At 41.8% G+C, this 12,121-nt stretch overlaps 1 protein-coding gene across 4 annotated transcripts in view; it reads right to left on the bottom strand.

Annotated features, from left to right (window-relative positions):
* Positions 1-12,121, bottom strand: part of DNAJC5 (DnaJ heat shock protein family (Hsp40) member C5) — a 49,074-nt gene that overhangs the window by 9,642 nt on the left and 27,311 nt on the right. Inside the window, exon 1 of one of the 4 annotated variants that reach the window (XM_037811658.1) lies at positions 1,382-1,401. The exons of the other annotated variants lie outside the window; for them this stretch is intronic. The gene's annotated coding sequence lies outside the window, so the exon portion shown is untranslated. Of the gene's footprint in view, positions 1-1,381; positions 1,402-12,121 lie in introns of those variants that run through there. 4 annotated transcript variants of the gene reach the window in all.

The raw sequence follows: 12,121 nt of genomic DNA, 5'->3' as shown, positions 1-12,121 counted from the left end.
GAACTAGATTTCGAGTTACAACAACATAACACTCAGAATGCCTAGTTCTCACCAAAAAATTAAGACACAAGGAAACCATAAGTATGGCCCACTAACAGGGGAAAAAGAATTCTCCAGAAACCACTTCTGAGGAAGCTCCTACATTGGAATTATCTGTCAAAGACTAATTTGACTCAACTGTCAAATATTTTCAATGAGCTAAAGGAATCCATATACAAAGAACTAAAAGGAATTAGAAAAACACTATTCGAACAAAATAACAAGACAGAAATTATAAAAAGGAACCAAAGAGAAATTCTGGAGATAAAATGTACAGTAATTGAAATGGATTCAAGAACAGATCTGAACAGGCTGAAGAAAGAATCAGCAAACTTTTAAGACAAGACAACTGAAATTATCCATTGAGAGAAACAGAAAGAAAAACCAATGAAGAACAATGAACAGAGGCTGAGGGTCTGTAGGACACCATCTGTGGTGGCTGGGAGCTCTGGACCCCAAGAAAGCACGTTCTTAAACCTAATCCACCCCTGTGGGTGTGAACCCTGATAACAGGACCTTTTGATGAGGCAACTTCAGTTACAGTGTGGCCCAACTGAATCAGGATGGCTCTTGTCCTGTTTCTGAAGGCCTTCCAGGGAGGGCCACAGAGAGAGAGAAAGCAAGAGGGAGCAGAGAGGCTGCAAGTCAACAAAGCCCAGGAGAAAGCAGAAGCCAAGAAAGTCAGCTACGTGCACTGCCATGCGACAGAAAAGCCCAGGACCAAGGATCGCCGGCAGCCGGCCCAGAACACCAGTCTCCCGGGGGGAACCTTGCCTTAAGGATGCCTTGATTTGGGGCTTCTGTGAGCCAATAATTTCCCGTTGTTTAAGACATGCCATTGCATGGGATTTGCTTTGGCAACCAGGAAACTAAAACACCATCAAACATACCATCATACGCATCACTGGAGTCCCAGACAGAAAAGAGAGGGGCAGAATAAGTATTTGAAGAAACAATGGCCAAAATATGTCCCAAATCTGATGAAAGACATGAATATAAATATCTGAGTAGCTCAATAAATTCCAAGAAGCAAAGACTGAGCTCCAGCAAGACACGTTACAGCAAAATTGTGAAAATCCAGAGACAAAGATAGGATTTTGAAAGAAGCGATAGAAGCGAATTTCCACTTCCAAGGGATCCCCAATGAGAGTAACAGTGGATTTCTCACCAGTAACCACGGAGGCCAGAAGACAGGGGGATGGCTTATTTAAAGGCCTTAGAGAAAAAACTGTCCACAAAAAACTCTGTATCTGTCAAATTTATTCTTCAAAAATAAAGGAGAAATTAAGACATACAGATTAAAAAAAAAAAAAAAAAAAAAAAAAGCTTATGAGTTCATTACCAGAAGATCTGCCCCACAAGAACTGCCGAGGAGTTGTCCACAGTGAATCAAGGGGCATTAGGCGGTAACTTGAAGACATAAGAGAAGAAAACTTCATAAGTAAATATAAAATCCTGTATTATTGTAACTGCATTTTCCCCCTTATATAACACAACAGGCAAATGTGTAGAATAACATTTTAAATCTATGTTAATGGGCATACAATATGTAAAGATGTGATCTGAGACAATATGTATTATAACAATATAAAGGGGAAGGAACAGAGATATTAGGAGAGTTTGTATTTTACTGCAACTAGGGTGGTACTGGTTGAAGTAGGTTATTAGTTTAAGATGTTAATTGTAATTACAAAAGTAGCCACCAAGAAAATAACTGAAACATACAAAGAAAAAGAAAGGGAGGAATCAAAATGGTACACTACAAAAACAAAACAAAACAAAACAAACACACATGCAAAAGAAAAAACCCAAAACAAAACAGTAATGGAGTAACTGAGGAACAAAACACACACACGATATACCAAAAACAAAGAGCTAAATGGCAGAAGTACATCACTCCTTCTCAGTTATTAACTTAACATCAACGGACTAAACTCCCCTCTTAAAAGGCAGAGACTGGCATACCGGATGAAAAAGCATCGTCTGTATATTGCCTTTAGGAGACTCACTTTAGGGGCAAAGACACAAAGAGGCTGAAAGTAAAAGGGTGGAAAAGATATTCCATGCAAAGTGCAATCCAAATACAGCTGGAGTGGCTATATCATCACAGAAAACAGACATTAAGTCAAACAAGATTGTAAGAGACAAAGAATGATACTATATATCGACAAAAGGTTCAGTCCAGCAAAAAGATATTAAGATTATACATATATATGCACCTCACAGCAGAGCACCAAAATATACGAAGCAAAAACTCACAGGATTGAAGGAAGAAATAGATAGTTCTAAAATAACAGCTGGAGACTTCAATACACTATATTCAATAATTGACAGAACATCTAACCATAAGATCAATAAGGGAATAGAGGACTAGAACAACATTATTAACCAATTAGACCTAATGGGCATAAATAGAACATGCCATCCAATAATAGCAGGCACATATTTCTCTCAAGTACACATGGAACATTTTCCAGGATAGACTATATGTTAGGCCACAAATAAAATCTTAATAAATTTTAAAATACTGAGATCATATAAATTATCTTTTCAAACCACATCAGAATAAAGTTAGAAATCAATAGCAAAAGGAAAACTTAAAAATTTACAAATAGGTGGAAACTAAACAGCATACTATTAAATAACCAATGGGTCAAATGACTAGGGAAATAAGGAAATATCTTGAGATGAACAAAAACAAAAACACAATGTAACGAAACTGCAAAGCAGTGCTCAGATTTATAGCTCTAAATGCTAAGTGCTTCTTTAAAAGGAAGAAATATCACATATGAAGAAGATAACTTCACACCTAAAGAAACTGGTCCAAGAACAAACTAAACCCAGAGTTAATAGAAGGAAGGAAATAGTAAAGATTACTGCAGAGATAAATGAAATACAGAATAGAAATCAGTTGTTTTTTGAAAAGATCAATAAAATTGCCAAACCTTTTGCCACACTGACAAAGAAAAAGAGAGGAAACAACAAAAATCAGGGAATGTAACTCCTGACCTTACACAAATAAAAAGGATTATAAGGGCTATGAACAATTATACGCCAACAAATTAGAAAATCTAAGATGAAATGGACAAATTCCTAGAAACATACAAACTACCTACACTGAGGCAAGAAGAAATAGAAATCTCAACAGAATGTAACAAGTAAAGATCGAATCAGGAATTAAAAAACTGCCAACAAAAGAAAACTCCGGGACCGGATGGTTTCCCTGCTGAATTCTACCAAACATTTAAAAAGGATTTAACACCAATCCTTCTCAAACGCCTTCAAAAAACAAAAGGGGAGGGAACACTTCCTAAGTCATCCTAGGAGCCAGCATCACCCTGATACTAAAGCCCCATGAAGACAGCAGAAGAAAAGAAAGTTACAGACCAACATCCCTTATGAAAATAGATGCAAAAATCCTCAAGAAAATACTGGCCAACGGAATCCAACCCCACAGGAAAAGGATTATACGCCGTAACCGCGAGGGGGTTCAAGAGGAGAAAATCAACCCAGGTGACACCCCACAACAACAAAACACGATCATCTCAACCGACCTGGAAAAGGCATCGGATCCAATTCAACATCTGTTGATGACAACACTCAGAAAACTAAGAACAGAAGGGAACCTCCTCAGGATAAAGGTCCTTACGGAAAGCTGCAGCCAACACACTCCAGGGTGAGAGGCCGAGCCCCCCGCAAGGTCCGAGCAGCACGAGGCGCCTCCAGCCATCGCTCAGCTCTCAACAGGTAGAGGGCAGACTTTCAAAACCCTGGAATTAATTTCCTGAGTCTCAGTGAAATGCCAGTAACTATATTCAAACTTCAAAAGCTAGCATTCATTTAATAAAAATCATATCCCCTCAACTCAAAGAGAGATTAAAGACCGTTGTGTGTTCTTGGTCCTTCAGGACTGGCTGCTTTTTGCTCCTTCGCAATCATGCAGGATGGCTTTGCGGGCTTCAGTCCCAGAAGACAGTGGAGAAAGTCTGAAAATCTCTGACCCAATATTATTGTAATAAGCCAAAGGCTTCACATGGAGGCACTTCTAGAAAAAAACTACTTGGTGATAACATCCAGCCAACCAAGACACAGATCAAAAGAAAGTAGGTAGATCAATCTATCAAATTGCAACCCAGTAGCCTTGATTCTTGAAAACGATACAATAACTATGTAGCTTACAAGGGGTGACAGTGTGATTGTGAAAACCTTGTGGCTCACACTTCCTTTATCCAGTGTATGGATGGATGAGTGGAAAAATGGGGACAAGGACTAAATGAAAAATGGGGGGGGGGATGGAGGGGATGATTTGGGTATTGCCCTTTTTTACTTTAATTTTTTATTCCGATTTTTATTCTTTCTGGTGTAAGGAAAATGTTCAAAAATAGATTGGGATGATGAATGCACAACTATATGATGGTGCTGTGAACAGCTGATTGTACACCTTTGATGAGAGTATGATATGTCATGTATTGCAATAAAACCAAATTAAAAAAAGAAAAAAAAAAGTGGGTAGAAATCAGGAGAGTAGTGGTAAAAGGTCTGGGGAGAGGGACTGAAACCAATGAAATACAAGAATTGAGGCTGAAGGGCGGCGGGAACCGTGGCCACAGGTGGGGAAGTGCGTGACGTGCCTCCTCCCCAGCAGGTGAGTCGGCCGATGAGCACGACAGTGTCAGGGAGGCAGGTTTGCCTGCCTGGGCCAACGGGCATCCCAAGCTCAGCATTCTCATCACTGTTACCGCAGTGTTTCTGTTTGCTAAGTTCAAGGTAAAGTGAAATAAATACTTCTATTTAAAAGACCACTGACTCTCTTTGGAAGGGCAAGTATTTGTTAACTCGTTGTTTCTAAGAACTAGGGACCAGAAATTAGAAAGACCCATTCTTAGTTGTATACCATTTACTGCTTAATTAAAAAAAAAAAAATCACGTTCTTCTCTGTGCTTTTCTGTATTGTTTGGACTTTTAGATCACTAAGAAATCAGGGAACCTCAAGGAAATCGGAGGGCACGCGTGGGCAGCACACCCAGAGGCATTTCTGCCTGTCCTGAAGTTGCTAGTGGCTCCAGGGAGGACTCGTGTGGCAGAGGACACCGGTACCTCAGCCGGGCTGCGAGACACAGCTCACCCCGGGAACCTGCAGAGCCCAGCCTCACACCCGGCCCTGGCGCTCGTGCTCCACGATCACCCACTCAGCACGACATGAGCCAAGCGCCTCCACCCACCAGGCTCCGGGGCCATGGGAACGAGCAGGAGGCCCGCCCTCCCCGAGGGTGCAGAGCCGACAGGACGAGTGGCATCCGTGAGAATGTGGGTCCCCAGGGACAGTTTTGGGGCCACGGGCAGCAGGGTGGTGGGGTCACACTGTAAGAAGCTTCCTGCTGCTATGAGCAGCAGGAGTGCGGGCCGGGCTCCACTCGAACAACCCCAAGACTACAATCCAAAACCACGGAGGAATGCCCACGGGAAACACTGTCACCAGCCTGTGGCAACACAGATGCCCACGGCATTATGAGCAACTACTAAAACCACGTGCAAGAATGCAAAGAATAATGTCCTCACAGCAAGGGAAAGACACACTCTTGGCAAAGAAACAAACTATAAAAAATAACCGTGTGGAAATTTGAGAAGTGAAATCTCAATATATGAAAAAAAAGTTTCACCGGATGGGCTTCAAACAGAACAGAGAAAACAGAGGAAAGAGCCAGTGAACCCGACGACAGGCCAATACCAATCACCCAGCAAGAACAGAGAAGAAAATGATTAGGTTCGGGGTCCAGTTAGACAACACCAGAAGAACTAAGATACATGTAATTTGAGTCCCAGAAAGAGGACGGGGGGCAGAAAAAATATTTGAAAAAAGAATGGCTGAAAATTTGCCAAATTAGGTAAAAGCCAGAATACTAAAGATCCAAGAAACTCAGCTTACCTGAAGCAGAACTAACATGGAGAAGCCCATGCCCAGGCACATCAGTTAAACTGCTGAAAACAAACAGCAAGAGAAAATCTTGAAAACAGCCAGAGAAAATTGGCATCTTATAAAAGGAACAAAAATTCTGAATTACGTGACTTCTCTTGAGAAATCATGGAAGTCAGATTTAAAGGTGGAACACACCTTTAAAGTGCTAAAATAAACAAACCCGTGAGACCACAATTATATACCCAGCAAAAAATGTCCTTCAGAAATAAAGACCTTTTCACATAAACAAAAGCTAAGAGAACCCACCAAGAAGACCTACAACACAATAAACACTAAAGAAAGTTATTTGGTATGAAGGGAAACTACACCAGGTAAAAACCTGGATCTTGAGGAAGCAATGATGAATACTAGAAATCAGCACTGCCTGGGAGTGTATGTAACGCAGAGACACAGGGCAGCTACAGTGCCAGGGAAAGGGCGAGGGGGAGGAGAGGAGGGAGAGGAGGGGAAGAGGAGGGAGAGGAGGGAGAGGAGGGGAGGGAGAGGAGGGGAGGGAGATGAGGGGAAGAGGAGGGAGAGGAGAGGAGGGGAGGGAGAGGAGGGGAAGAGGAGGAAGAGGAGAAGGGGGAGAGGAGGGGAAGAGGAGGGAGAGGAGGAGGGGAGGGAGAGGAGGGGAAGAGGAGGGAGAGGAGGGGAGAGAGAGGAGGGGAAGAGGAGGGAGAGGAGGAGGGAGAAGAAAAAGGGAGGGGGAGCGGGAAAGAGAGGGAAATGGACCTACATGGCCGTAAGTGTCTACGTTTATGTGCAGTGGTACCACGTCAGTTCTAAGTAGAGCCAACAACTCAAATGTCCATCAATTAAAATAAGTGATAAACAATTTCCGGGTTTATTCATACAACAGGATACTCCTCACTGATAAAAAAAAGAATGACAACCTGACAAGTAATAACATGGACAAATCTAAAACACAGTATGTAAAGTGAAACAAGTTACACAAAATGATTCCATTTTTATGAAGACTGAGAACAGAAAAACAATCTTAGTGATAGAAGCCAGAAAAGTGAATCGTGTAAGGTCAGGGAAAGGAACCTTCTAAGATGACAGAATTATTCTGAAACTTGACTGGGGTAGCGGTTTCACAAGTGCATGCATACACCAAAACTCAAAGAAGTTCAGTTAAGATCTGTGTGCCTCAGTGTATCTCAAATTTTATCTGCATTTAAAAAGACAGTGAGAAAGCAGATGTTGTAATTGAGGTTATTTATTCTCAAAGCAAATTATATACTATAAAATATCAAATTAGATACTGTAAAAAAAAAACAAGGTTGGCAAACTCTGAACTGTGGGCTACTTTAAACACCTTTTCTTGGAGCAGCCCTCCCCACTCACTCACATACTGCCGTCGGCTTCTTTCCTGCCACAGGAGAGTTAAGTAATTGCAACAGAGGCCCAGTAACAAGCAACGCCTAAAATATTTATTGATTGCCCCTTTAAGAAAAATGTACATCAACAGTCCATTCCAAAAGTAGCTGCTAAGAATATTATTCAAATTGGTATTAAATATACAGTCAGCAGACGAAATGATAAATGCTGTCCAAACATAGAAATCATTAAATATCTACCCATTTTGCACATTTCAAAAGTTAGCACTCTAGTGAGAAACTAATCACTCCAGGCAATATGCACTTCTTCACGTTTCATACTGAGTTGGAGCACACACTATGACTGAACAGGCCTGAACCCCAAATGGACCCCAAAGGTCTGGTTTTGTCCTTAGACTAAGTGACACCAGGAAACACCCAGGAGGCCACTGGCAAAGAGGAAGGTTAGAGAAGGCCACGTGAGAGGAGCAGAAAACAGTAAAGGGAGAAAGAAATGGCAAAGGCCAGGGGTTTTTAACCATTAAAATAAACTTTTTGAAAAAAGTCACTGTCTTCTTTATAATTAATTTTCCTCATTTTCTACAGTGAGCAGGTATACACTAATGACTAGAAGAAATAAATATTTTTCTAATACAGGAAAAAAAGACCTCAAATTCATCACCCTGTAGTTATAAACCAGGAAGTGTTCGTTTCTGCCCAGAGATCCTCCTCCCACCCCCAGCACCGCCCAGGGCCCTCCCCAGCACCCGCCTGAGGTCCACACACGTCCCAGCGTGTGGAGTCAACTGACTTGTCTTATTTTCTTGGTGTGCTGAGTCTGTAAGTTTATCACCTGCTGTTTGAAGCAGTACTTCATCATTTTACTTTTCCTAAATTTCAAAGGGATTTCTGAGATCCATTTCAAGATCTGGTGAGAAAGCCCCTATCTACCTAAACTTCCTTGCTACAATTTTATGAATTGTTCCCAGCCTGCTTTCCAGGTCAAGTCCCAATCTTCAGTCTGGACCTTCTTTGGTAACATCATATATTTAAAATAAAAGGGGAGGGAGGCATAGTTTGTAAATTTGCAGTTTCCCTGGTCAGAAGCACATAAGGCTCCCATTTTAACAAGGGCACCACTAGACTGAGCCCGGGGACCGTCCACACGGCCAGTAAGACAGGGCTTCATGGACTCGGGCAGAGCTCAGCGCTTCCATCGTGGCTGGCACTTGGCAAGCACGAGGGAGGCCCCCCGAAGACGCGAGGCAGACCCTCCTCAGCCCACCATGCCCACTCCCAATCCCGGCACCAACCAACTCAAGCCCTTCAATGGCTTCCCAGGGACAAGGGGGGCAGGTCCGAGCTCCTTGACCCACCCCACGAGCGGCTGCGAGTGCAGCCAGTGCCACTGCCCGACGGGCCGGGGGGTCACTTGCTCTTAAGCAGACACATCAGGACTGACGTGGCCCTGCCCAAAGGCCCCGCCCTGCCCTTCTCTCTGGAGAGCTCCTTCGCAGATCTCACACCCTGTGTACACATCACGAGCTCCAGGAGCCCTTTCCTGGACACATGCTCTCTCGAGGGTCCTGGAGCCGTACCTGCAGCTCACCACCCGCCTGCTCAGCAGAGGTCTATGAAACACCCGCCGTGGCCCATGCGCCAACCTGAAGCTGGGGACACAGCAGGAAACACAATAAAAAGAGCAGACAACATCCCTGTTCTCACAGGCTTATGTTCAATGCCAGGTTCCAGAGAAGACTTCAAGCTCCGTAAGGGAAGAGAACCGTGTATACTTTTTCCTGTTTGTCCAGGGGGCAAGGCTCACAACACAGTAAATATTTTATAAATGGCCTGTGAATTCAACCTCCTGTTGGGGAAAAAAGTCATTTGCAGAGTTTGGAAGAATGGACTAATGTGAAAACATCTTAAAGGGAATCTATTTTTGTTCTGTCTTCAATATCTTCTATATAAAATCTGATACACAAAAAGAACATATGGAATGTTTAAGTTATGACACAGTGATAAAATAAACAGCATAATCACGTCACCCAATTTAAAAACTTAGAAAATTATTGATAACTTTGAGCTTCTCCCAAATTTAATGTTTATTACTCCCTTGTTTTTAAAAAGAGTACCTGTTTATCCCTAAATATGATTTCATTTTAATATTTTGAGCTTTAAAAAAATGACCTTCTGTGACCTGCTTTTGAAAACCAACAGCACATTTCTAAGATTCATCTGCACTGCTGGGTGTAGCCGTAACCACTCATTTCCACTACTGGACAAACTCCAGCATGTGACAGGCCAGTGTGCCCACCCCCTCCTCTACGGACGGCCACCTGAGCCCTCGCAGTTACGCGTTTAAATGATGCTGCGCTGAACATTCCTGAACAATTCCTGGTACGGAAAAGCGTGAGTGGCAGCGTACTCGTTTCAACTCGGTGCTAAGTACAGACTAAGAGTTAAACTTTTACAGCAATACGACAACACAATTTTTAAAACTTTTTATTTTGAAATACTTTCAAACTTAGAGTTTTTAAAAAACATAAAAACCCATACAGAGAACTCCAAAAGAACCCTATCTACACATCTGTCTAATTATCAATCCATTTTCTGAAAACTTAAAGTATAGGTCGCACACATCATGTTTCTTGAACATTTACTACTTCCACGTACATTTCCCAAGAACAAGAATATTCACTTACGTATCCACCTTAAGTGCAGTTATCAAGTTCAAGAAATTTAACTTTGATATAACACTGACAGTCCATGTTCCAATTTCTCACATGTCCCAATAATGTCCTTCTCTCCTCTCTTGCTCGATCCTGTCCAGGATCAGGTGTAGCATTGAACTGTCACCGTTTCTTTTCTTTTCTAATTGTGAGAACAAGCATACAGCAAACATTTCCATCTCAATCCCGCCCAAGCACATCACGCGGCAGGACGAATCACCTGCACAGGTCCCACCGCGGCCACAGCAGTTGGCGACTAAAAGCTACCCAAACAAAACGTCCCCACCGTTCTGCGCGGCCGGGGAACCTGCATGCTACTTTCTGACTCTATGAAATGACATATCCGCTGATATTTTCTTTGTAGTTACCATGGGGCTTAAATTTAACATCCTCAATCTCTAACAGTCTCCTTTGCTCTGATCCCAACTTAACATCAGTAGTACAAAAAACAATGTTTCTATACATCTAGGTCTACCCACCATGACTATTACATAGTTCTTGTGAAAAATTACAAGCCCCAAACCACTAATTGAACATTACATGCTATTCATTTGCCTTTTAGATTCCGTAGGAAATAAAAAGCGGCATAACAAACCAAAATTACATTAGTATTGGCATTTATATTTACACACCATTACCCTCAGTGGAGTTCTTTATTTCTTCATGCGGCTTCTATAGTCTATCGTCCTTTCACTTCAATCTGCAGAACTGTAATTTTTAAAAAAGTTTTATTATAGTAACATATATACAACCTAAAATTTCCCCTTTTAACCACATTCAAACATATAATCAATCTTGTTATGTTCACAATATTGTGTACTATCACCACCATCTATTACCAAAACTTTTCAATTACCCCAAGTGGTAACTCTGTATAATTTTTTTTAACTTTGTATAATTAAAGCATTAACATCCTATTCTGTACCTCCACCAAGCCCCTGGTAAACTGTATAGTTTCTGACACTATGAATTTACTTATTCCAATTATTTATCAGTGAGATCAGACAATATTTGTTCTTTTGTGTCTGGCATATTTCACTCAACGTGATGTCTTCAGGGTTCACCCACATTGTTGCATCGGAACTTCACTCCTCTTTATAGCTGAATTATACTCTATCGTATGTGTACACCACATTTTGTTTATCCATTCATCACCTGATGGACACTTGGGTTGCTTCCACCTTTTGGCAACTGTGAACAATGCTGCTGTGAACATCGGTGTGCAAGTGTCTGTTCGAGTCCCTGCCTTCAGTTCTTCTGGGTACGCACCTAGGAGTGGGATTGCGGTGTCATCTGGTAACTCCATATGGAATGTTCTGAGCAGCTGCCTAACCGTCTTCCACAGCGGCTGCACCATTTTACATTGCCATGAGCAATGAACAACTGTTCCTCTGCGTCCTCTCCAAACTCATTTTCCATTCTAAAAAATAAAAGCCATTCTAGTGGATGTGAAATGGCATCACATTGTGGTTTTGATTTGCATTTCCCTAACGACCTTAAGCTTCTTTTCGTGTGCCTTATGGCCATTTGTTTATCTTCCTTGGAGAAATATCTATTCAAGTCTTGCCCATTTTAAAATTCGGTTGTTTGTCTTTTCGTTCTTGAATTGTAGAATTTCTTTATGCATTATATCTTCAAGGTTCATCCCGGTTGCCGTATGTTTCGGGACCTTGTTGCTTCTTACTGCTGCGTAGTGCTCCATCGTATGTATACGCCACATTCTGTTTATCCACTCGTCTGCTGACGGCCACTTGGATTGTTTCCATCTCCTGGCAATTGTGAACACTGCTGCTATGAACATTGACGTGCAAACATCTGTTCGTATACCCGGACTGTAGGGTAATTCAATATCTAGTTTTTGGAAACACTGCCAAACTGTCTTCCACAGCTGCATTCCCACAAGCAATGAATAAGAGTTCCAATTTCTCCACATCCTCTCCAGCATTTATTGCTTCTTGTTTGTTTAATGGCAGTAATTCTTATGGGTGTGAGATGGTATCTCATTGTGGTTTTCATTTGCATTACCTAATGGCTAGTGAAGATGAACATTTTTTCATGTGTTTTTTAGTCAT

This window comes from Choloepus didactylus, chromosome 19 (genome assembly GCF_015220235.1).
Source record: "Choloepus didactylus isolate mChoDid1 chromosome 19, mChoDid1.pri, whole genome shotgun sequence".
Taxonomy (NCBI): Eukaryota; Metazoa; Chordata; class Mammalia; order Pilosa; family Megalonychidae; genus Choloepus; species Choloepus didactylus.
The sequence above is the reverse complement of the archived record's forward strand: the minus strand, read 5'-3'. Positions and strand labels throughout refer to the sequence as shown.